Below are 27,214 nucleotides of genomic sequence, written 5' to 3'. Positions count from 1 at the left end.
AGGCTTCCTTCACCACAGCAAGTCAATCTCTGGGTATAAAACACTAATTTGTGTCAATGCATAACTTCAGTTGTGCAAACAGTGGGTGAACCCAGTTCAGAAATTTGCACTATGCAACAGAAATTGAGTTTTTTGTATGGCATATTTCCCATGTTCAATCCAATCTTTCAAATCTACTATTTTCCCCTCTCCCTGTCCAGGTACCCCAAGATCAATGCTCCAGACTTCCCACTTACAAAAGCAGGTCTCAGGGCTCCACCAGCTAACAAAACCAAAACCAAAACCCAAAAACCAGAAAAAAACAACCAACCAACCAACCAACAAAAAAAAAAAAAAAAAAAAAAAAAACAACCCAAACCAAAACAAAACAACAACAACAAAAAAAGATACAAACAACACAAATTTTAAAAGGCAGGAAATTATACCCATTTTGCTGAGAGTTTTTTTTTCCTTGAGTGGAGTTAGAGAAAACCACAGACAGCTATCTTATGCTTCACAATATATAAATATACTGCATTATATTGGGTAAACAGAAAGAAATTACTCATCAAGAATTTTCTCTGCAAGCATGCAATTAGAAATGGTTTCCAAATTAAAACACAGCCAGAAACTGCAGAAATCCACATCTAGAAGTAAACAACTTACAACTGCTTTAGGATAAATATTCTGCTACACTGCATGAATTTAAAGAAATGAGAAAAAAGGGTGAGAAACACAGCACACTGCACCTGTGGTTATATGGACTGTAGTTAAGCTGATCTTATGACACTCAAAAACTCTGTTTGTGTTTCAAGATAAGTGTTTCAAAGAAGAAGAATTGATCTGCACTGATATCCATCTGTGAAGTTCTGACCTCTGCTTTCATCAGCAAGCCTTTCTGCCAGGCAGCTGAGAGTCAAAAGAAAGCCTTGCTGTGAGATCCACCAAATTCACTGTGACCCTAATTCATCCTGTCTTATGTTGAGAGTTTAACTGCACCACCTTCACGAGGAGTGCAGTCCCTCTATACTGCCTTGAAGATCTAGAGAAAGTTGTAGAATCAGGCCAGGCATCTGATAAAACTCTTCTGCTCCTAAACCATAAAAGATGCCTTGGTTAGAAAATGCAAAAACGTAAACAAATTCCAAAATTTGCTCTAATCAGGACAAAGGCTTTAACCAGGAGCCTGGGGTTTAGTTCTGGAATGAAGATTCTGGTGAGTATTTAACACTGTACATTATCATTTGCTTTTGATATATCCTCTCATCCTATTCTCTTCCCTGGCCACAGTGCATTAAAAAGCCATGGGTAGACTCTGTCTGCAAGGAAAGGCTTAAGCTGTAACTAAACCTTTCAAGTCTATAATTAACCCCAACTGCATGTTCTGTTTATTGAATTGAGCTCTGTGGAAGGGTCCTGTTCTGCAGAAAAGATCACACACATCTACAAAAGCTTTTCAGCCATCCATCCATCCATCCATCCATCCCCATGCTTCATCAAGCTCCACCCACTGATTTACTGGGAAGCTCTTGACATCTTACAAAGATCTTCATCCCAAATCTGTGAGTCTCACCTACATCCTTCCTGATTGGTGTAAGAAAATGATGAGCCACTAATGTCATTCCAGACCCATGCCTCAGCCTGAGGGATATAATTTCCCATCTTCAATCAAAAATATTACAATCGACTGAACACTGAAGTAACTTGTGCTGGATTTATTGGCTGTAGTACAGTGTCAAGTACTGTGTTAAGTCCACTACTTGTGAGAATACCCACAGGGAACTCATGGAAAGGCCAGCTTTAAGCCTTTCCAAGTAGTAAAAGCAGAAGTAGTAACACAGACATAACTTTGTCTGGATGCAGGCAAAGGCATGGAGTTGTATCAACCCTGTTAATAATACTGGCTAATGAAATTCTTCTGTCAGCTGATTAAAGATTTAATTAGAGGCCTCCCAAATCCTTTTGCAACCTCTGTTATTGTCAAGCATAAAATACTGCTTCGCACTTGAGAAACATATTCAGAGTCCAGAATAATGTATTAAAATGGTTTGACATCTTCCCATGCTGTTGAGATAGAAGCTGCTTTTCCATTTATATTCAGCTTACTTGCAGTTCCCCACTAGTACCAGTTCTTGCTTTAGCTCTAAACAGCAGCCAGCTGAAATGGACAAGTAGCAATAACTTTAGACTCAGAAATATGGAAAGGACAAACTGTTCTCATTGATCATTTCATATGAATTTACCATCATTAACAAAATTTTACATGATGGACATTTGCATCAGGAAGAAAAGGGAGTAGTGGAGTGCTTTCCTTTGTTTTTTCTAGTTTTTGGTTTGGTTTTTTTTGTTGTGGTTGTTGTTGTTGTTGTTGTTGTTGTTGTTGTTGTTGTTGTTGTTGTTGTTGTTGTTTTGGGGGGGTTGTTTGTTTGTTTGTTTGTTGGTTGGTTTTTTTGTTCTAGCTTGATGTCAGACATACCAGGGCATATTTAATACTCCCAGAGCTGGAAAAGAAGGTTTATGAAATGTAGGCTGGGAACTCTCTGGAACAGATTCGATGACCCATTCATATTCCAAGCAGGTGACCTGAAGGCAAATAGCACTGTGATTTGAAGCCTGAAACCTCCACCAGCAGTGATGGGACAAAAAAGTTCCCTGTAGACATCGATTCCTGCCCTTTCATCTTCACCAAGCTCTTACTGTGCTTGTTCCTATAGGTATATATTGTATTTTCACTGTCTCTTGTGGAGATCCTAACAATATTTTTTATCTCTTACTTTTCACCTCTTTTAAGGATATTCATGTCCCACCACAAGGGCAATAAACCACAACAGAACCAAAAAGAAAATATAATTTTGCTTTACTTTGTTCCTTTAAAATCTTAGCTGAGGCTCTGCTTTCCTGTGCTGTGTATTTTTTCATTGTGGTTATCTTGCTGCCATTTTTCCTTCTTCTCACACAAAACAGCTGTCTCTCTAGTATCATTTATCCTACAGCCAGCTGTCTTGTTGGCACCACAAATCCTGCTAGAACCTCTCAACAGTAAACAAAATCCTTTGTGATTTCACATGTGCACTTTGTTTTGCTGCCTTTAGATATGGAAGGGTTTTCTCTCTGTCCCTTGATGTCCCTTTTCATTGAACCCTAAACTGACACACAAGGCATTAACATGGCCCTGAATTTACCTAATCCACAGGGGAATTCTAAATTTTTAATAGGCTAATACAGCCCAATGACAAGTTTCCCAAGTTTGCAAAGAAATCTCTATTGGTAAATGGATATATCCAGAAGGATGTTCAACATAAATTTTTAAGGATGAGTTTGAGAATGAAATTTAATATTACTGGGCCTGACATGCATGAAATGCCTACCAGGTATATGTTGAGGAGCTGAGGAAGGAACAGAGTTCCAAGTTAATTTTGCAGATGAGAGATGAAATCATTGCTGTGTCCTGGCTTTAGCTCCTGATTTGGTCCCCCTTAAACACCAGGAATATACAAAAGCTCTGCTGGTCAGGTGATAAAGCCTTGACAGTTGTGCACATGAGCTTTATACAGGTCAGAACTTCAGTCCCCAGCATGCTGCATACGTACATACAAGTCCCTTCTAGGTCTATTTTCATGGGTAATACACTTACTTCATTAAATTGTCTGGAAAAGTTAGAGAAAATTAGTAAGACTGCTATTCTTTTAATAATAAAATTAGTTCAGAAAAAAAAAGTCTTAGAAAAATTATTTTTCGTTTTTCCTTTTCTTTCTTTTTCTTCTTTTTCTTTTTCTTTTTCTTTTTCTTTTTCTTTTTCTTTTTCTTTTTCTTTTTCTTTTTCTTTTTCTTTTTCTTTTTCTTTTTCTTTTTCTTTTTTTCTTTATCTTGTTCTTTTTCTTTTTTCTCTTTTTCTTTTTCTTTTTTTTCTTTTCTTTTTCCTTTTCTTTTTTTCTTTTTCTTTTTCTTTTTCTTTTTCTTTTTCTTTTTCTTTTTCTTTTTCTTTTTCTTTTTCTTTTTCTTTTTCTTTTTCTCTTTTTCTTCTTCTCTTTTCCTTTTCCTTTCTTTTTCATTCCTTTTTCATTCTTTTTCATTCCTCTCTTTCTCTTTCTCTTTCTCTTTCTCTTTCTCTTTCTCTTTCTCTTTCTCTTTCTCCTCTTTCTCTTTTAACTTTCCTTTTCTCTTTCCCCTTCCTTTTTATTTTCTTTTTTTTTTCTTTTTCCTTAGGGCATTGTAGCCATCATGAATGACAGTATTTGAAAAGGAAGCCACAGAGGATGTCCTGTACATACTACATGACCATAAACACAACTACACCTTTAGTGGTCTTCCAGCTGCTGACATTCTCCTCACTCTGTTCAGCTCAGTGTTGCTTTATTACTCACACTGCTCATGCATTTGTAGTTTCCTCACTGAGGACTGCTCCAATGCACAGGGCTGAGGCTAAGTTTACATCTTCTCCAATTATAAAAGGGCCATTAAGTTCAGATAATGTGAAATATAAATTTAAGAGGAATTCTGGGCAAATCATAATTAGGTGCAGAGACATTACATGAGTTTAATGACTGAGATTTAATTTCAGTTTTCAGGATTATTAATTGAGAATCCTTATTTAGCTCTTCTTCTTTTTTCCTTAATTAATTGGAAATTTATTTTCAAGCAATTAAGGCAGAGATTCTTTTCAATCCTCAAGTGTTTGTGAGCTATATACTAATGTTCTCTACCTTGCTTTCAAAACTCTGTCCTGTAAATTTCTTTGAGCTCTTTCTGATAACATAATAATGCCTGCATGTGTTATTTATACAGAAAGAGCAATCTCCAATTTATACATTCTGTAGGAAATTAAGTTACTTGGGACACAGAACAGCATTTCATAAATACTGATAGATTAGAAAGATAGTCTGCCACAAAACCATACAGAAGGAAGAAAATTAAGAAATAGCATTTTTCTGTGTGCCTCTACAAAAAATGTCTGAGATGTTCTGCTGTGGTGTTTTATGGGTTCTAAGCTACATAATCTCAAGAAGTAAAATTCATTTCACTTGACTGCAGCCACACACACGTGATGTGCCCACCCTAAAGCAACCACCTTCACTCTCAGGGGAAGAGTCACATCTCCACGTAAGGAAAGCTGATTCCTTTAAAAGCAAATTTCTTTTTGCATTTTGTATCTTGATGGTAGAGAAATGGTTCCATGTGCCAAACCTGCACACCAGCTGGGTGCTGAGGTGTGATATCCAGTGGGTTGGTACATCCATACAGGAATTCAGCTGCTGTTTCCCTGTTTGGCACCATGTAAGAAATCCAGCTTTCTCCTCCCAAAGCTCTGCATCTGGATGCATTTAAAATGTGAGATCTGGTGCATTAATTTAATTTTTATTCTCCTGAATCACTGCTCTAATCAAACATGAATGCTGACTACTAACCAAGAATACAACTTAGCACCAATTCCTGAAGACTTAAGCCTCATAAGAAACTATTTTAATGGCTAGAGATTGTTTTGCCCTTATTTTCCAGAGCTAGGTTCTGCCTACAAAGTGATTTTCTCCCTCTAACTCTCTAGTTTCATTTCATTACTCCACAGCACTAAAAATGCCTAATATTCATTATCCTCTTGCTTTCCAAAAATCACCACCAAATCTGCCCTGATGCCCCATGTCAGAAGTAACTCTTTGGCCCAAAGTCCAGCCATAACACAGGACCCTCAGGCTCTGAGACAGAAAGCTGTGACTTCAGAGAAAGAAGCTTTACTGCACAGAAACACCAGCTTTTTGTTTTTTTTTTTTTTTTCTCAATGCAGGTGAAGAGGCCTCTTGGGAGGAAAAACATCAGGTAATTTCCAGCCAAAAACAGTCCATGAAAATACACTTTAATACAAAAAACTATTTTTAGAACTGATCTGGTATCCCTTTTGTATTTGGAATCTATCAAAATTGGAAAAGGTAAGAAAAAATAGGGGTGTTTTAGATCAATAAAATATGATGCAGCAAAAGAAAACACAAAACAAAACTTTGCTTTTAAAAGAAAAATTAATTGATGGTTTAGAGGGCTAGTGGAAGGAAATATACTTCATGTCTAAATGACCAGTTCCACTGAGAAAAATCAAAGAGCTCTACAGTGGATGAGTGTTTATATCTATAGCCTCTCTGCAACAATTCACCCAATTCACAAAAAAAAAAAAAAAAAAAAAAAAAAAAAAAAAAGATCTCCTGAGGCAGTTTCACAGTTTCAAAGGAAAAAAAATTATCATTCAATGGAATGTTCATGAAAATGTGAAAATGTCTCCTGGGGAAGCTCAGACTCAAATTATTTTATGTTTCCAACTTCAGCTGACACATGGCTGGCTGCTTGGCTGTGTCTTTGACTCATGAATTCTGAATTCTTTGACTCTATGAATTCTCATACCCCTTTTCTCTTTATAAACTGAGATTCCTGGATGAACCAGGAGTACACCAGTGTGACATTTCAGGGTCAAAGTGTTTTCAAGTTGTCATCAAAAGGTCAAAATCTGCCATAGGAAAACCTGATTATTATTATTTTAAATCTATTCATTATCTTTTCTCAAGTGAAAAAATAATTTTCCAGACAGCTGGAGAGTGTCAATCACTAAGTCAGACATAAAACAGGTTATGGGACCTCAATCATTGTAGCATTGACTGTTTCAGTGTTCATGTGGTCACAAAGGGGAAAAGTTATCTTTGATTCATTATAAATGGTATCTGAATAAGTAAACACATTCATAGTCATGATAATGAAGTTTCTGCCTCAAAAGAAACATAGAAAATATTTGAAATAAATAACTATCTTCTGCTGTCTTTTCAAGCAAAATAGTGGCAAATGGGGTCCAATACAGCATGGCTTCTGTTATTTACTGAGTTTCCAATGTTAAGAGAGGAAATAACAAATATGATTGTTGTTTGCCATCAGCCTCCATTTCAGTGAGCTCTTGGGAGGAACACCTTGCTTCTCCTGCTTTATGCAAAACTTCAGCTCAGTTAGATGCATCTTTCTCATGCCAAACTCCTTTGTACAAACACACCTTCATCCCAGAATTACTTTTTAAACAGGGAGCTTTCTCAGTATTTCTGAAAAAAAAAAATCAGCTTTCTGAGAATCTGCTGCATATTAGTACAAGCTCCTTATGTTTCTTTGAGGTTTTTTTTTTGCAGACAGAGGTTTTAGTACTGTATCATCACAGTTATTTTTAAAGCCTGGTATCAGTTGCAAGATAGAAAGGAGAGTCCTCACTTTTAGTCTCAACTGGCCTCAAATTGTTACTGCTTTCTTGTTTTCTTTAGAAAGTACAAGTAGTTTCTAAGTGCAACTAGATTTTTCTCTCTATCTCTTCCTCTTTTTGTCTTCTGTGACTTATTCAAATGATTAGTTTTCCCTCTTAATTAGGAACATTCTCTAATAGTGGTGCTAATATTAGCTAGGATTTACAATGATGGATCACTACATCATCTTACTTTGCTTTGAAACATGCCTGAAAATATCCATGTAGGTAGAAATAGGAGCCCTGCAAGGCAAGATTTCCAGTTGAGTTATAGGGGTTTAAGGGTTATAAGGTAGCGAAGAGCAGATGGGTTTGGAAAGGAGAACATGAGGCAATGATGGCAGTTGCAATTGCAACAGTCTTTTCAAATTATCTTTAAATATAAGGTAACCAATCTGTATTTTGTAGTTACATTTAGCACCATTTTTGTCTACCACTGGTGAAAGGTTACTAGGCTTCATCAGGGAGATCATCAACTGATGCAAATGAGTGTAACTCCATGGATACATTCCTCCTGCCCTCATGTCCCAACAAGCCCCTGCAGTGCTCCAGGCTGGGGGCAGAGTGGCTGGAAAGCGCCCAGTGGAAATCAGGAACCAGAGGGTGCCCAGGTGGGCAAGAAGGCCAGTGGTCTCCTGGCCTTCTGTGTCAGCACCAGTGTGGCCAGCAGTACCAGGGTGGTGATTGTCCCTCTGTGCTGGGCACTGGCATACCCAGGGAAGGGCAACAGAGCTGGGTGAAGGGTCTGGAGCACAAATCTAATGAGGAGCAGCTGAAAGAGATGTGTAACCTGGAGAAAAGGAGGGTCAGGGATGACCTTATTGCTCACTACAGCTACCTGGAGGTTGTATCCTGGTGGGGGCAGTTTCCTCTCCCAGGCAAAAAGTGAAGGACAAGAGCAAATGGCCTCAAGTTACACCAGGGAGGTTTAGATCGGATATTAGGGAAAATTTCTTCACCTAAAGGGTTGTCAAGCACTGGAACAGGTTGCCCAGACTTTTGGTTGAGTCACCATCTCTGCAGATATTTAAAATATGTGGTATGTAGGGATATGGTTTCATGGTGGACTTGGCAGTGCTGGATTGAGAGTTGGACTTTATGGTCTTTAGATGTATTTTCAAACCAAAGAATTCTAAAATTCTATTTCTCTATACTGGTGAAATTTACAAATTCTCTGAAGATTCACATCTCTGCTTTTAATTAGTATTTTGTGATCTTATAGATTTCCAGAGTCTATTACATTTATGCTTTCCAGTTGTCATGTGCAATCAGATAAAGAAAGAATCAAGTTTTTCCAGGAAATGTGTGAATTGTTATCACAGAACCTATGATGTAGTCACATACTCTCCGACTTCTACAACAGCAGTTTTTAGCACTGTTCACCTCTTCATTACTGTGCCCACCAAGACATAGAAGCTGAATATGTGGGGTTCCTACTCTTCTCAAAAGCAAAGTAAAACAAATCCATTCTCTTCTTTGCAGAGGTGTCTTAGACTGGAACAATGGCTGCTGATTTCTATGAGTCTGGTTCAGTTTGCACTTTCATTTGGAGAGTTCAAGCAACCATTTCTATGTGTGAGCTGTGAGGATATGATAAGCATCAAAAGGTCATCAACTTCAGAAACTATTGCAGATGTTCCAGGGAGAAGAAAAAAAAACGGTGATTGTGTGTTTAGGAAAGGTATAATAGCTATGCTTGCACAGTGAACATCACACATAAAAATTACAACACCTAAATGTCATGTAAATGCAAATGTGAAGATGTAGCAAATTTTCCAGTAGTGTAATTCTCGTAGTATTAGTTAAAAAAGATTTTCAGTGGAGTCTAACTAATACTGCCAAAAATACATGTACTAATGAAAATTAGGCAACCCATTGAAACCAAAACTTAAGAGTTCAGAGACTCAGCCAGGGAGCTGTCAATCTGTTTTCTCATATAATCAATTTAATATCCCTCCATCACATGCATAGTTTATCTGCTTCATGGGATCAGTTTGCTTCCTGGTTTTTTTATGAAGTACAAAGTAGGTTTCATTTGGTTTTCTTCTTTCTGGTGGAATTTTTGTTGATTTCTTTAGCATCGCTTGCAGTTCTCAGTTTTTGCACAACAGGTGTTTTCCTTCAGCTATTGATGATTATATGATGACTATTTTAGTTCATCACAGCAAATATAGTCAAAAGACATTTTAGCTCTATTATTTGCAATTATGCAGATTCTAAGCATAGAATTTCATAACACATCAGTGTTGGAATTTCCTTTTTTGTTTGATAGATTGCTTCAATGAATCTTGAGGCTTGAGTCAGTTGCCTATTCAGAGGTGTCAAGTGTTATTTGCAACGCCCACAGATAGCTGAGACAGCTTCCCAGGGCTGGCAGCTGCTGCACAGAACCTGTGAGATGGTGGAGCTTGCCTGGATCAGCAGCTGGAAGTGGAGCAGAGCTCCATGAAATGGCACCGGCCACCCACCCATCCTGGGCACAGTTATCCTGCCTTTACCAGGTGGGATTCATTTTAATACTCCTAATTGTAAGTATTTACAAATAGATGTTTACCTCTGCTTTTGGTGTCTAAGACTTCACTGTGGTTGGTTGAGATTTAAGAGATGCACTTCAGTTGCTTGAATGTCATCTCCAGTGGGACAAGACATTTAGTGCACCCTGCTTTTCCTCTGGGTGCCACTGCCATGAGTCATGTACTCTTAGAACTTCTGTGTCATAGGTTCTTGGCTATTCCTGGGTACCTCTGAGTGTCCCAGGTGCCATCATTCATCTCTAGGTATCCCCTTGCCTGGTTCATCTGGCCAGCTCAGCCAACAGAGCCCAGAGAGCAATTCAGCTGCTCCATTGACTGTAGGAGCTAATGGGATCTCCCCCTCTGCTTGCATTGGGTAGTGGTGATATTCAGACACTCTCAGGTAGGTATGGAAGTGTTTAAGATAGCAGGGGCATGTGGGGCTGGCAGATACCCCACTGGACCCATGACATACCCAGGGCTGTTCTGGACCAGCAGCCAGAGCCCAGGCGAGGTACCCCACTGCCTCTCAGGTGTTTGGGTCATTAAGCAGGGCCCACAGATCACCATCAGTTGCAGTGGGAACCCAGTGAACATTAAGAAGCAGACCCCTGATGTAGTTGTCTCAAATTGAGTCCCAACAGTATCACCCCCCCCCCCCCCCGCCACTGTAATTGGAAAAAAAAATTATTTTGGAAAAATTATATAAGGTATATTATGTAAAAGAGAATGTGCAAGGTCCTCTGCTCTTGCCCACTGTGTTGTGCCTCAGATAACAGCCATAACTTTCCTGTTTTGTAAGGCCAGTTGTGATGGGCTGACCCCAGGCATCAGCCAAATACTGACCCTGACTTTCCCTCACCCCCATCTTGGAAGGTATGGGAGCTGAAGGAAGTTGAAGGATGGCAAAAGGACTTGTGATATCAAGATAATGATAACATAATAAGAAAACCAAAATAATTTAATAGGAAAAACAAAAGCTGTATGTGCAAGTATGGCAAACGTGAATTAGTTCACTATTTCTTGCTGGTGGGCAGATGTCCAGCTGTCTCCTGGTAAGAAGAGCCCCAGCTTGCATAACAGGTGCTTGGAGAGACAAATGCCATAACTGAAATTTCTGCTTCCTTCTCCTTACCATGAGTTTTATTGTTGAATATGATGTCAGGTGGCATGGAATAACTCTTTGGTCAGTTTGGGGCACCTGTCCTGGATATGTTTCCTCCCAACCTGTTGCTCAATCCCAACCTTCTTACTTGGCAGGGTGGGGGAAGAGAGTGAGAAAACCTTGATTCTGTCCAAGAGGTGCCCAGCAACAGCCAAAACACTGCTGTTTATCCACGCTGTTTTAATCCCAAAGGCAAATCCCCACACAGGCTGTGACAAAGGAATTCACCTGTGGAACTTCATCCCAGCCAAACCCATTTACACTATTGCTCCAGGACATGCAGATTGTCTTCTGGGTCATACATGTGCAATACTGCAGTAAGTCAAATATTCCACTGCAATTCTTTCCCATATCATGGTTCTCATTAAACCTGGAGGTCCCTGTCACTTCTAGTACACATTATAGTAGACAACTCTACTTTGAAGAACAGACTTGGCCTAAAGCCAAGCAAAAGAAAAGATTCAAGTGTTTCATTTAAGAAGATGGGAAAGAAAAAAATAGGGGTTTTCAAAAATGAGATAGCAGACATCCATCCTAGCTTGACTGTCCAGTCTTTAGTGCCAAATATCTCACTGATGCAATATCACCAAATCTGGGTGTTGTGTTTAAATTGTCTTAATTAGGAATCAGTATTTCTAATTCTGACATCCATTTATATATGCACTTTTCATATTCCATAGCCTTTATGAAATACAGAACATCATTAATATTGTAGATCCAAAGTTGTCTCCAGGTCTATTTTAAACCATCGAAGCTGAGTAGAACAGAACTTTTAACAAAAGTTTAGACTTCAGTCCTATACCATTACTGCCAGGAGCCAGTTTGTTATTGTGTTGTCTAAGTATATCCTGATACAACTAGTATCATGTTTGAATGATAAAACCACAATAAAGATAGTCATAACTAAGATTTAACTAGAAAGTGTAATGAGATCAAAAACTGGAGCTTTTGACCACATCAACAACTTCACTAGAGCTTGTGTGAAAAGCATGTTTCACCGGGGATTTACAACTCATTGTCCTCTTTATCCACTGCATACTGACAAACTTGCCACTTGTCAGTTAATTCAGGCAAATTATTTCCTCTTTTAGAATTAATAAGCAGTTTAAATTTTATTTGTTAATGCAGAGCAGACTACTGGTTTGAGTGTTGCTGATTGACCAAGTTTCATATGACACACTAGAAACTTGGGAAATTAAAATTGGATTACCCAACACACTCTGGAGTTGAGTTTTCTGGCACAAGATTTCTGTTAATATTTCACTTCCAGTCTTTTGTGCCAGGGGTGCTAAAAAGTGAAGACAAGAAAAAAAGGAAGAAAAGAACAGAAAATGAGTTTATATTGGATTTGGGTAACTGACAGTGATTGCTATCAAATCACAGGTTAAATAACGTATTCCTGAAGTGTTCAGTGCATTTATGTTCACAGAGTAAAATTTCCTGCCTCTTTCTCAGTTTCCCTTTCTGTCTGGAATACAGACACATACACTGAAACTATTATTTAAAGACAAAACCCACATCAACATTGAGCACTTCAGTGGTGCAAAAATGGTGAAACAATGATGGCTCACAGAGACTGACTGGATACCATATGGTGTTCTGAGAGGTTGTTCCATCCAAGGTTAAGGCAGTGATGTCAGGAAATTTCAGGAAATTTCCTGAAATTTCCTGGAAATTCATGTGAATTTCCTGAAAAGGAAGCTTATTTAAATATCCTGTGATATTGACCACTGACCAATCCACAGGAGGGAGGTGGGGTGCTCTGTTAAGAAGGAGAATATCCAGCACTGAGTCCTTCCCCAGCCTACTCCTTTATCATTGCTAAACTGCCTGGTTTTATGGCAAATTCTTAGCACAGTTCTAAGCCCTGATTCAGCTTTCCAATAACTGCCAGCTCCAGCAGTGCACTGCTGGCACAGGCCATGGCAGGTGAAGGATTTGCTCGCTGACTATGCAAGATGGGCAGATGTTGGGTGAGAGACTGAGAAGTGACTTGCCAGAGTTAAACAAACACAAGACTCCATGTGGTGCCCTGCCAACTTTCCCTGCAGGATCCTGCCTGATAAACTCATTAAAGTTCACAGCAGAATTTGGAATTGAATTTGAATAGGCTTAGTAACACAGAAGTGTATTAATTAACTGTGAAAACTGCATAAAATGTAGGAATGGCAATACCAAAGTTTATCAATTGTGACATGAATTTATAGGAACAACAGCAGTTTAGTAACTTGGAAAGAAGTGAGACAAAAAAAACCCTCCTAATGAACCTAAACAGAGCAAAAGGAACATTATAGACTAGATCTTCTCTGTCTCCTGCACTAATCACATATAATCAAGAAACTCTACATCTATGGCAAACTGGCACATATCAGTGTTATTTGATATAAATGGGATGTATCAGCAGTAATAGTACTACTGCTACTACTCTGGATATGAGTGACATGAGCTCTTACATCCAAAATCCAGCCCTGATGTCAGTGGAGGCTGCTCTGCCAGTGTCAATGAATTGTGGATGGCATGGATTTGCCCATTTCATCCAAAATGCTGGAAAGGACATATTTTTACTTATGAAAACTAATAGATATTAAGGTGACTAGAAGATCAGTGTTGAGTTTCAGCATGTTTTGTATCCTGGTACTTTCTCCTTCTTTTTGCATAAATAAAAATGAAAAAGAAGTTCAGGAAGTTTGGCTTATCTCCAACACATATTGACAATCCAGCCATGCAAATATTTATGCCCAAATTGTTTCCAGCCTGGACAGACTTACAGTGCTCACCTCTACTCATCAAATGCCAATATCAGAGGAAGGAGATACTCAAATACCTGTTTATTTTGTAAAGCAGAGTCAACTCGCTCCTTTCTAGAAGTTTATCTTGTAGTAAAGATTTGGGTACATATTTTAATATTGTACAACAATTTTTATTCAAGGCTGACATTTGAAGGGGAAAAAAATGAAAAGAAAAAAAAAGAACATAACCTGACAATAAGTTGACATTTAGATTAATTGACTTTATTTTTAAGCTTCTACTGTAAAAGTTATGATGATAATTATTTGCCTTGTATTATCTCTTTCTTTCTGAGTTTGCTGGTGAAAAGGCAGAAATGGGTGATTTAATTTGCTGACTTTTAAGGCATTCAGAAATAATTTAAACACTGAAGGTGTCTATTAAGAAACAGTCTATTACATTTTTGCAATGAATGTATTCTGATAAGACAGCAAAATGCAGCACTCGTGAAAGCAAAGCTAAGTGTCAGAGACAGATAGCAGAATCTAAACAAACTGATTACCAATGAAAGCCTACACATTGGTAAAGGCACAATTAAATGCTTATGAGCAAATTTTTTCAAATTGATGATAATAATAATAAAGGGAAAGTTAATGTCTTCAAAATAGTTTCTCATAAGTGACATTCAGACTAGTTAGAAATGAGAGTGAATTTCACAATTAGTCCCAGTGATAATTGCCAAATATTTACAATTTGGGTAATCTAGTACATATAAATATTCTTGTTGCTGCAGTTTCCCAGTTAAGAGGTTTTTTTCCTATCATGTTGTGAGCATGAGAATGTAAGTACATTTTTATCTACAAATAAACTAAATTATATTACTGGCAAAAGGCAAGCCATATAGAAGATAGGATGAGTTGTTTCCTTACATGTTCATGCAACTTACAGAAAAGCATGAAGAGGTCAATATTCTCTGGGTTACAAATGGCTGAGGCTCTGTTTCATCCAGATTGAATAAAACAATATGAATTTACATGCTGAGGTTCCTCAAGGGAAAAAAAAAAAATCTGATGACAACTCAGATTGACAGGGTTTCCCTATCCATGTCAGAGCAGATTTCAAGGAGAAGGATCTCCAAATGTACACTCAGACAGAAAGGACTGAGAGGTTGTCTGACTATTACTCTGCCTGTTCCTCCTCCTCTGAAACCACAGTGAATGCAGGCTGTTGGAAGTGAGCAATGAGCACATTCTGAAATCAAAAAATGTTGAAAGTTGAAAATCTACAGGCTGCGAACTCATCCTATTGCAGTGCTGCCCCCTGCTTCACATAAACAGCCGGAGGGGATCCAGGTATGCATGGAAATGAGTGAAATAGGAAGGAATTTGTCAAGTGGCGAAAGTTATAAAAGACCAGACTTTCTTCTTTTGGCAAGGAGAAAAAGGAAACCCAAAAATATTTGGAAAACCAATAGGAGAACTGAAACTGGAGGAAATAATGGTACTCAAAAAAGGACACGAATTTCTGATTGGGCTATGAAAATCCTTGCCACAGTATTCTATGGAAGCAAGAGTATATCAGGGCTGAGAAAGTAAGATGACAATTCAATGGTCATCAGAATAACCACAATGCTAATTGTTAACTTGATGAATATTTTATGCTGCTTGATAACTATTTATTCTGTAATGGATTATTGTTAGCAAACATTTGCCTTTCAAAATGTCTGACGTCTCCTGTTATTTTCGCTGGAAGTGAACCAGACCATTGGTAAACATACATCTTTTCAATAAAGACTTCGGAATTACCTTTCAAGTTCCACATGGATATGAAACTGCAATCCCTAAGGGAAAGATGGTGGACATTATGAGTGAGACAGCAGGTGTTTAAAATGGTTCCTGCTGAGCTCAGTACAGTATTAAAATTTTACTATGTTGGGAGAGGTATAAGAAAACAGTTTGCTGAATAGAGAAACAATATGATAAACTGAGACCTTTTCCAATTATCCTGAGGTAAAAACAAGCTACAGCTCCTTCCTAAACCACATTTGAAAGCTGCATAGTATATTTCTTGATGATCAAGTCATTTTTTAAGTGTACTGGAAGGCAAGTTTTAATTTTTTCACTTTCCCTGTGTGTTCAAAGATAGATGCCAGTATGAAAATACAGGGACAATTGCTAGCAACCAAAAAAGCAATTAGGTTTCAGAACGGTTAGTGGTTTGTATTTTTTTTTTATTTCTTACTCTGTAATGAAAAAAAGGCTAATAAAAATGGTCACATGGCTGTTCAAAGTGTTTTGAATCTTGGTTAAGTAAGTCAAACACAAGGAAGAAACATTTCTTCATAGACACAGTGAGGGTAATGTGTTCTGAAGGGTTTGCACAGATACATCTTCAGTAAGTAAGGTCAAACTATGTGCAAAGCAGAGATATTTAGCATAAAACCAGTATTAATAATTCATGTGCTAAGCTGAATAGTGAAATGATAAGATGCAGTGATGGGGGAAAAAAAACCCAAAAACAATAAACCTGACCACTAGACAGAAACAAGGGAAGAAAAATCTCATATAAAACAAAAGGACAATAGGAGAGGTGAAAATACTGGTTATACTGATTTAGACTTTTCTTGTAAGTGTACACACAGATTAAGTGTCACAATATGACAGTGATTCTGATTTCACTTATTTGCTTGCTGGCTATCTCAAGCCAGAGTGACTCAGTACAGAACCTCACCTTGTATCTCACCAGCCAGCTACACAGCGTTTATCTTCACTGCAGCTCAATATGGAGAAATAAAGCTCTCTGGATAAAGGAACATATTAGTACTGTGTGAGGAAGACAATAGACAAGGTGGTCCTGGCCTAAAAAAGATTCTGAAGTCTCACACAAAGTATCTTGCAAGAGCTGAGTGAGCTGGCACCTAATTAATGTTATGCCTTTCAGGGATTCAGAAATGATATTTTTTCTCAGCTTACAATCCTGAAGAAATATCAGGAATACTTAGTTTATTCCTGAAACTAAAATCCTCATAAAATACAGTTTCTTCCAAGTTACACTTTCTGGCATTTGGGCAGAGCTGCAGGTCATAGTCTCAAAACAGCACATGTAAAATTAATGGGAGGGAAGCCACTAACAGCAAGTGAGAACAGTCAGTGAGAATGACCAGGGTACAACACACTCCTTTTCCTGCTCCTCAGGTTTATATAGCAATAGTCTTTCTCACTCAGCTGACTAGTTTTTTAAGATAAGGGCAGAGATGAGGAGAAAGCAGAGATGAGGATCCACTTCAAAGAAGAATTATTTCTGGCCCTAGTGTGCCTTCTTTCATGTTTCTCTGAGAAAAGTAGTAACTCCCTGCAGTGTCAATTTCAGGGGAACCACATTGTGTGACCTGCTGTCACCTGTGTGACCATTTCATTAGCGGCCTCTCAAAAATCATTGAAGAATTTGGGTAGAAGGGGACCTTTAAAGGTCATCAAATTAAATCCCCTGCAATAAGCAGGGACATCTTCAACTAGACCAGGTTGCTCAGTACAACCTGACTTTGACTGTTTCCATGGATGGGACAAGTACCACATTTCTGGGCAGCTTGGTCCAGTGTTCTACCACTCTCATTGTAAATTATTTATTCCTTATATCTAGTCTGAATCTACCATCTCCTAGTTTAAGAACAATACCCCTTGTCCTGTCACACCATTCTCTTCTAATAAGTCTGTCCCAATCTTTCTTAGAAGCCTAATTGAAGTATTGAAAGACTGCAGTGAGGTCTCCCTGGATCCTTCTCTCCTCTGAACAACCCCAGCTCTCTCAGTCTGTCTTCACAGCAGAGGTGTTCCAGCCCTCTGATCATTGTGTCCCTGCTCTGGACTCACCCCAACAGGTCTCACATCTTGTCTGCACTGGGGACTGCAGAGCTGGATGGACACTGCAGGTGGGGTCCCACCAGAGTGAAGTGAGGGGCAGAATCCTATCCCTCACCTGCTGCCCACACTCCTTTGGATGCAGCCCAAGATTCCTTGGCATTCTGGGCTGTGAGTGTGCTTTGCCAAATCATGTCCAGCATTTTATCTACCAGCAGCTCCAAGTCCTTCCTCTCAGGTCTTTTTTCAATCTATTTATCCCTCAGCTTGTATTTATACCAGGATCTTGCACCCAGCCTTGTTAAATCACATGAGATTCCCATGGACCCACTTCTCAAGCTTGTCCAGGTCCCTCTGGGTGCCATCCTGTCCTTCAGGTGTGACAACCTCACCACTCACCTTGGTGTCATTTGCAAATTTTCTGAAGGTGCACTTGACTCTGCTGTCCATGATATTGAGGAAGAAATTAATTAGCCCCGGTCACAATACAGACCCTTGAGTGACATCATTTGTGTCCATCCAGACACTTTGACACTGACCACCACCCTCTGGATGCAACCACCCAACTAATTCCTCATTCACCACAGTCTACCCATCAAACCCATCTCTCTCTGACTTAGAAGAAAGGATGTTGTGGGGGACTATGTGCAAGCCTTTACAGAAGTCCAGGTAAATGACATCTGTAGCCCTTCCCTTGTCCACTGATGTGGTCACTCCATCATAGAAGGCCACTGAGTTGGTCAGGGAGGACCTTCCCTTGGTGTAGCCATGCTGGCTGTCCCAAATCACCCCCCTGTTCTCTGTATACCTTAGTTTGGTTTCTAGGAGAGTCTGTTCCCTGATCTTCCCAAGCACAGAGGGGAGTCTGACAGGATGCTATTCCCAGGGACCTGCTTTCCACACCTTTGAAAAACAGTTGCAATACTTCCCTTTTTTCAGCCACCAGGGTCTTCACCTGAGTGTCATGACTTTTCAAACATCATGAAAAATGGCTTGGCAATAACATTAGACAATTCTCTAGAGCAACAACATCAGCCAGTTCCCTCAGGACTCTGGGATGCACCTCAGCAGGTCCCACAGGTCTCAGCTTTCTGCCTCCCTTTTTCAGCTGAGCAGAAGCTTTGGGACCTTTCATATCGAGGCAGGAGGACTCTTTGGGTTACATTCTTGCCTCATAAAATATTTCCAATCACAGGTGAATGGAGGGATTTCTGGAGGTCATCTAGACACCACCTCTGTTATAGCAAGACTAGCTTTAAAGTTAGCTGCAGCTTTTTGTTAGATCAGGTCCTTTTCCAGTGAGCTGTGGCAGTCTTCAGGGATGGAGAGATCACAGTCTCTGTGGTTAACCTGTGAAGAATGGCTCTGTGTGAATAATCATTCCCTGCATTTAACTGAAATCTCTCTTGTGGCAACTGTGACTATTTCCTCTTTTTCCCTCCTCTGCATCTTTGAGAAAAGACTAACTGTTTTTCTTACAGCTAACCTTCAGGTAGCTGAACACAACAAATAGATGTCCTCCTAGCCTCCTCTTTTTGAGGCTAAAGAAAACTAATTTCTTAAGCCATTCTTTGTTGATAATGGAATCCAGAATCACAGCTACAAATTTGAGCTTAACAATCTGGTAAATTTAATATTCACCAAACAGTGCACCCATCCAGTGAATATATTCTCATTATGACTGCAAGGATACTAAAGAAACTGTGTTGTAGGTTTTCTTAAAGCTGATGTAAATTATTTAAATCCCACCCCACCCATGCTCACAGACACTGTTCTTTCAACCTGGGAGAAAATCAGTTTGATCAGGGACAATTTACCCTGATTTATTACGCATGATTTATCCAGACTCTGTTCCAAATTATCTTGTCCCTCATGTGCCTGGAAATTGCTTCTACATATAACACTTTTTTATCAAGAAGCCCTGGAAAGTACCTGAAGAAGCAACCTCTGTGATCCAGCTCTGATATATGTGCTCAAGCAAGAAGATTTCACATTCTTCACCACAGCAGAGATAATTATTGCATAAGTGTTTGGACTGGAAAGAATCTTAAAGGACCACCAGTCCCACTTCCATGGGCAGGGTTTCTATCCACTAAGAATTTCATATAAAGTGGAATACCAAGCTGCATGACAACTTGGAGTCTTACTTACAATTTCTCAAGGGGTTCTTTACTCCACAGTTCAGGAGCTACAAGAAAAAAGGTATAAATTATAACACACCCTCACCTGGATCATTGATTTTTGTGAATCCTGATTTTAGATCTTGAATTCAATGTGTACTGGCATTGACATTAGGGCTGTGAGTCCTCTAATATAGCTAGTTATTACAGTACCTAAATTCGTCACTTTAGCCCTTAAAGTAAGGATTTCTGTCCCACATTGATACTTGGGAAATCCACTGTGTGCTTCAATGGTACTCACAGAGTAGGCAGAATTGAAGGTGACATAAACATTTTTTTTAATGATGACGGGAGAAGTTTGAGGCTGGAGTCAGGAAGATCTGACATAAGTATGCCTCAGTAAATTTGCAGCCTTGAGTCACACCCTCAGAATTCCCACACATTGTCAGGCAGAGAATACATCTCAAAAGCAGTAAATACAGACAGAAAAGATTTTAAAATAGCAAATAGGAAATTCAAAGAAAGTAGCAAGTCTTAGTTACCACATACATTTTTGGTAGCAAGGTGACTCAGTACAGGAAGATGAAGCTCAGTTATTATGATATATCTAAAAGAAGGCCAGGGAAAAATTTCTTGTTCTGATAATTTACCAAAGTCCTGGATATGGTTTTGAAGTTCCCATGTTCTGTTCTTGCTCTGGACGTCGATGTTCACAATTACAGACCATTGCTTATGCAGGGAAAGAGATTGTGCATTTCAGAAATCCTTTTTTTTTTTTTTTTTGGTAAGAATATTCAGAGTCTGTAAGAGTGATAAAATAATTAGAGAGCTATTTTCTAGCAAGTGTGAATGCCTGGACAGTAATCAGAGGAGACATAAGCACAGAGACCCATTTCTTCTTCTTTTCAGTGATCTGGGCTTATTTGGGTTAAAGCTGAACAAAAAAGATGTGTTTTTATTCCTTTTCTTCCTCTGCATTCTGTGAGTGATAAAGCTTGAGCTGTGCTGCCAAAATAATCACAGCTTAAAAAGCTGCTTTAAGGGATGAGGATTATCTCAATTATCACAGCTCTTCCAAAGGTATGAGCATAGAGGACATCAATCTGATAAGGAAAAAATCCTTGTATGTTGTGTTCCCATATCTATAAATTCTATAATACACCCAGAGGCACCAATTCTAGTCACGCTCATGCTGTGCCTTACCCGTTCAAGTAAGAGATCAGGATAATTCTGTGTCCTGAAGCCATGGAATTGTGATACCAGGAGCAGACTGTAAATTATCTGCCCCTTTATTGGGGGTTAACAAGGGGGCAGCTCTGTTGCAGCAAAAACAGACACCTTGACCTTCCTGAATCCTAGAAATGCTTCTGGTGGTAGGCCAGGGTGTAGGCAGCATGAAGAGCCATCCTTTAGCAGAACCCCAACCATGGAATGGTGTGCACTGCAGCATCCACCAGTTTCCTTTCCAGACCCAGGTACAGACTGTGCTGAAGGCTCTGCCAACAAGATGGATCTCACAGAGAGCTCAGCTGTTCCCGAGCACCCTGCGCATCTCTGATTGTGACTGCAACTGCTCCTTGATGTGCAGTGGAAAGATGCACATGCTGCTGACATCCTGTCAGCAAAGTGCACTGTTTCTGAGCTGGGGCATGTCTGCTTAATTGTATTATGTGTGCATGACTTTCAGGCAGTGTAAGAGCACTTGAATCTGTCTCCTCTGTTCAGATACTTATAGTGTCTTCACAACACCCTCCTGCTCCTTCTGACTTCTGCCCCGTGTAATTAATTCTTGCATCCACTTAAAATCGCATTTTGACCCTTCTGTAAATACCCTGAAAATCCCATTCGTGGATGAAGTCACGATGTGGTTTGTAGAGTTGGAGGACCAGTGACTACATGTGACTGCAAAACTTTTACCTTCCATGGGCCCCAGCTCTGTCAAAGCTTGGAAGGTTTGACCATCATACCACAACCCCGAGCAGGCTGAGGCAGGCAGAAGCAGTATGGCAGGCTCACTCCACTCAACAAGAAAGCTGGATCTTGCATGCCTGTTGTGTTTCTTCTGTTGTTATTCTTTTTCAATTAAATAACTATAATAATGGGAAATGACATAATTGGTTGATTTGGTTTCTGGAAACATAACACATGTGTCTTTTGAGCTGAACAGACTCACAGAGCCAGCAGACAGCGGAAATGGCAACAAGATACAGAATGCTGTCTGTATTAGACTGGAGTCAGGACAGAGATGTTAAAAGTTAAAGGGCAAAGAAACTTCTTCTATGGACTCAAAATATGTATGCTGGTGTTATTCTGATATCATTGGCAAGTCCTTTGGGATCAGGTTCCTCAGTTATACGAGGCTGTCAAATTAAATATTAGACTAATTTACTAATCCTGTCTCTGTTTGGCACTGAGTCTGGCTGAATTTCTAATCCTGTTCTCAGGTATAACTGCTCTAATGTTGCTGTGTTTTCTGAGTAACAGGATGTTACCTTAGCCATTATAAAGTGAACTGATTTTGAAAACAAAAAGAAGATAAAATTGGCTGAAGATTGCAATTCACACAGTTGGGAAACCTGATGAAGAGAACTGTCTTTTCAAAGTTCAAGTACAGCTATTTACAGCAAAATTGCAGGAAATAAGTAGGTTTTACTCTCTCTTGTGTGGTGGTTCTGAACAAGCATCCATGCTTGAATAGGGTTTTAAACAAGTGCATTTTCTACCTTTGCAGAGGCTGCTAAACTGGTTGGTAAGCTGAGGGGCAGTGTGGGAGCAAATGTTTAAAGCACGAGCATTGTTCCCTCTGCTCTTACTCAGCCAACACCTTTCTCTCTCTCACTTTGCAAGGAAGGGGACAGGCACAGGATGGAAAAGAAAGAGAAAATGCATAGGTCATTAAAAATATAATGAGGTGAAGCAAAGAGCACTTGAAAGTTGGGATCTGGCAGACAGGCCAAACTCTTGAAGCAGCAGAAAGCATTATTGATAGGTGATATCAATAATAAATGTGAGTAGGAGGTAAGAAACAGCTAGGAGGATGAGAGTGCAGATCTGTACTTAAAGAAGAGGGACGGCACATGCTTGGGCTAATGAGACAGTGGCTGCTGCACTAAGGGCAGGGGGTTACTTGCTTCAACTTCTCTTCTGGCCTTGCAAATCCAGGAAGGATGTGGGAAGATTATGAGATCTTCCTTTCTTGTTCTCCTGCTGAAGAAATCTCTCCTTTTCTCTGCCTCACTGAGGTCAAGGTATTTATTTAGTAACAGCTGTTTTAGAGAAAAAGCAATGCTGAAATCCCCAGGAGCAGAAGGTGGAAGAGCAAAGTCAAATTGTAGAGCTGGAGATGCAGACACAGCACCAGCTCTGTAGGGAGATACTGCAGTTCATGTTCAGGAGAGGAGTGTAGGGTGGTTCTCAGGGCCAAACCATGCACACCATCTTAACCAGAAGGCAATGCTTGGATGTTTCCTTCAAGCAGGGCAACCAAATCATCTCTTTTATGTCCTGTCTTCCATGTTTGTGCTAAGTACATCCTAATACATCTCAAATTACTGTTCATGCAAAAGTAAAAGAAGATTACTATCAATATTGGCCAACTATGATTCACAGTACGGTACTGACAAGAAATAGTTGCTAGTCAGATAGAACTTGATCCTGTTGCTATCGACTTTTGCACAGCTGAGGAACCAGTGTCTGTAGTTATCTTCACATGTCATCTCAGTGCACTTCATCAAGTATCACACATCTTTTAGGAGCATCTCTGGAATCCCTGAGTGTTCCAAAGATACAAAATGTCCCTAGAAATCGCATGTGATTTCCACTAAGGATTTCAGAACCTCCTCTCAGGATGGAAAGGTAATGAGTAGGTTGCTATTCTTGTCTTGGTTTTGTATTTCTAATCAGGAATATGAAAACAAAATTATATATTGGCTGATGTCTTCTTCAGAACTCCCCAGAAACCAGGATTAAAACCCAGAGTGTTGGTATCTTGGGAGCAAACATTGTAACTCTATAGTGAGTCACCTCTATTTAACTAAATCTCATGTTTTTTTCTGTTTGTTTCCAAGCAACACTGACCCTTCTCCTCCACTCCAGATCACTGGATATTCTGAGGAGGAAGGAACCCACTAGGATCATCAAGCCCAGCTCTAAAGTGAATGGCTCATATGAGAATTAAATCTACAAACCTTGGTGTTATGAGCCTTGTGCTCTGTCCAACTGAGCAAATCTCAGGGTCATTCACTTGGTAAGTACTGAAGATGTGAGTTCTAAAACAGACTGGGTGCACCCATCAGTCTCAGACAATCCCTGACAATTAAGGATGAGTTCTCCTCCTTATAAGTGCAAGGCATATCAAGAAAGGAGGATTTGAAAATATAATCAATCTTTCTAAGGACTGAAACCATTAGAAGTGATAGTAATATATAAAGAAATAAAAAGCTGCTTCCAGCAGCTGTTGTAAGCAGATATTATTCTCCAAAAAACATACTAAAATCACATGTTTTTAATAGGTGTTTAGTTTAGATATATTCATTGAGATTTTTGCCTTTCCTGTGTTCTTTATCCTTAGACTCAGGAGGGAAATTTTGATATAAGACCACAGTGCATGATATTTTTTTCTGTTTACAGAGTATTTGCAACTGGATATCCTTTAGGGGAGTTTTCTAGGGTGTAATTTCCATGAAACTAGGGAGAAATGGAATTATTTCCTGTCTCAAACTAAACTGAATTTATCTGTTACAAAAATCTCAGTTGTTTCTTAGTGTTGCCTCCAGGTGCTGCAGTACTCTCTCCTATTTGTGAGGGCTCATTTTCACCCTTGAGAACTTCAGATAAGTTACCCCAGAGAAGAATTAGGTTATATAGGTTTTAAACAATGATTTAGAGCCTAGTACCTAGAATAAAGGGCAGCAAACCCCTGCAATATCATTTAGTCTGGGCACCAGTGAGTGCAGTGTTGTGCCTTTTAGATATCGTTAAGTGCTCATTATGTAGTGTCCATCCCCAAGGAGCCTCCTCCACAGTCCAAGTGCCTGCACTGCCCAGGAGCATTTCTTGACACTCACTGTACCACTTGTCTCACTTAATATCATCCCATTACTCTTAGTTATGGCCCCTTGATTCACTTCTTTTAAAACCTCACATTTTGGCAGCATAAACCTGCCATACATTTAGAGGCAGGTTCATGTTGTGTTAACCAACACACAGCACAGCACACACTTTGCAGGGGACAGTGTCCTCACTTCAGGTTGGGAAAAGAAGTGAAGAATAAACGTTAACAGACTGTGTTTGGCCACAGGCGGTGTAATGAACTGAGCCTTGGGTGCAGTCCTCTGATCCTAAAACACACATCTGAAGAAAGTTGATAAGTTCTGTAAAAGTCCACACTGCAGATACTTAAACCAAGGTGATTTAGGACAAGGAGAAAGTTCTAGTTTAACTGAAAGAAACCAGGTTTAGACTGGATATTAGGAAGAAATTCTTTACTGTGAGAGTGGTGAGACGCTGGCAAAATTTGCCCAGAGAAGCTGTGGATGCCCCATCCCTGGGAGTGTTCAAGGTCAGGCTGGATGGGGCTGGGAGCAACCTGGTCTAGTGGAAGGTGTCCCTGCAGGAATGTTGGAACAAGCTGATGTTTAAGGTTCCTTCCAACCTAAACAATTCTATGATTCTGCACTACATATTTCACTGTAGGTCACTGCGGCAAACCATCCCAAAAAATGTCAGCTGTCTCAGAGGTTGAATTCTCTCCAGCACCAAGAAAAGCAGAGCACAGAGAAAAGGTCAACAGCTCCTCATCCCTCCCCATTGTCACCATTGCATAGCCTGATTTGTCACCTCAATTTCCATAATTGTTGTCATCATTTTACAAGTTTCTTTGTGTTGTAATTCCATCCTGAAAGTGTCCACCCAGTTACTTTTCCTCGGAACTCCAAGTATCCCCTGGGCCACAGCACTTAACTACAATATGAACATCTTGCCTAGTCTGCCTTTGGGACATCCTTCTTTATAAAGCCCCAACTGCAGGTTTGATGAGCAGTCAGTGGTGCTCTTTCATATAATAAATGTATGTGCGTAGGCATGAGTTTAGGCATTCTTTAATCTCAATTTGATATAATAATTAGTAAAGGAGGGAAGTTAAGCACACACATTTTATATCTTACAGGGAGTTAAGTACAGGTCTGAACCTGTATTCTACTCTTGTTATCAACATGGAGAAAATAAACTGTTTTTTCTGACACTGTTTGAGTCATCCTTTTTTCCCCCTAGCTGAGCTTTTTTTGTGACTGTTATCTATATCTTCAAGTGTAAGCATGTGTTATTGTGGACAGACAGAACCAAATGTTTCAGTATTGTCTCAGTGTGTTTGCCATCCCTCTCAGACTTCAGCCTATGTATAGATTACAGCACTTGCTGCCATAATGCAATTTTAAAAGTAACTTTTTCCTTGCTGAAGGTCAAAAGGTCATTCTATGGCAATTAATTTTCCCATCATTTAAAAAGAAATATTCAGGTCACGTTACTTACAAATTGCCCCCCCACCCCCATCCCCTGCAGTATTTCATTTTTCTACTTCTTGCGAATTGTACTTTGCCAGGGATTTGTCAACATATTGTTAAAAACTGTGTGTTGTGCTGTTCATCTGACCTGTAGGCAAAAAGAAGTTCTCATCGGAAAAAACAGCCTGCTTTTCTGTAAGAAAACATCTTCCTTAATGGGAAAAAAAAAGGTGATACTGGAGCGATCAAGTATTTTCAAGAACATATTGGATTTTCTTCTACAATAAAGAATGCATCATTTTGGAAATGGAAAGTTGTATCTGTCAGCCTCCTGGCTAGGAAATGTCATATTAATCCTAACTTCATATGGACACTGTGACAGTGACTCCACCCTTAATAAACCATTTAGTGTCTGTTCAGTTTAGTAAAGAACCCTCAGACTCTCATTCCACTGTGATGCAGCTTTAGCTAATAAATCAGTCAGAGAATCCTTTTCCTCTCTGCCCTCCCTTCACCACATTAATATTGATTATTTGGAGGTAAGGAGTCCCAAGGAGTGGAAGTGGATACGCCTCATTGCCTCGAACAATTCTTTTCCCTCTATTGGGACAGTACAAGGTAAATTAATAGTGTGCTTGCAGACACTAGATAATGTTAATGTACTCGCTATTGATAGAGTGAAATAACATGCGTAACTTCAGCTTTGCTTAAAACAAAACATTAATTTTCCAAGGCCACTAGGATTTATGCAGCTAGTCCGTGTAACACATACAATCTTTGCTTTTAAATATGCAACATTTGCGTTTTTAAACACAAGGAAGGATTTTATTGCCAGATGAAAGACAAAAGGGGATTTTAATTCATTGCTTATGCTCTCAGGCTCTTGTCTGCCTTTAATCTAAGTCCCCACTCGATTTTATGGGTAAGAAGATGCCTTTTCTACAAGGAAATAATACAGAGCAGTCTTATCCCCCTGTGATCCTCTGGCTATGTAAAAATGCATAGAAAATCTGTAAGTTTAAAATCTGTACTTTCATATATGTTTCAAAAAAAGTAAAGTCAACTTTCTTATTTCACTGGGCTTGAGTTAATATTTTT

The 27,214-nt window shown here is 39.3% G+C and overlaps 1 long non-coding RNA gene across 3 annotated transcripts in view; it reads left to right on the top strand.

Moving 5' to 3' along the window:
* LOC119698353 overlaps nucleotides 1-27,192 on the top strand; it is a 34,864-nt gene extending 7,672 nt beyond the window's left edge. The window contains exons 3-6 of one of the 3 annotated variants that reach the window (XR_005256136.1): nucleotides 5,759-5,790; nucleotides 23,684-23,862; nucleotides 25,311-25,399; nucleotides 26,271-27,192. This is a non-coding gene — a long non-coding RNA (uncharacterized LOC119698353). Of the gene's footprint in view, nucleotides 1-1,143; nucleotides 1,196-5,758; nucleotides 5,791-23,683; nucleotides 23,863-25,310; nucleotides 26,116-26,270 lie in introns of those variants that run through there. The other 2 variants (XR_005256135.1, XR_005256134.1) reach the window with 2 other exon arrangements.
* Nucleotides 27,193-27,214: the final 22 nt, after the last annotated feature.

Source organism: Motacilla alba, chromosome 2 (genome assembly GCF_015832195.1).
Source record: "Motacilla alba alba isolate MOTALB_02 chromosome 2, Motacilla_alba_V1.0_pri, whole genome shotgun sequence".
Taxonomy (NCBI): domain Eukaryota; kingdom Metazoa; phylum Chordata; class Aves; order Passeriformes; family Motacillidae; genus Motacilla; species Motacilla alba.
This window is presented reverse-complemented; position numbering and strand designations above follow the sequence as displayed.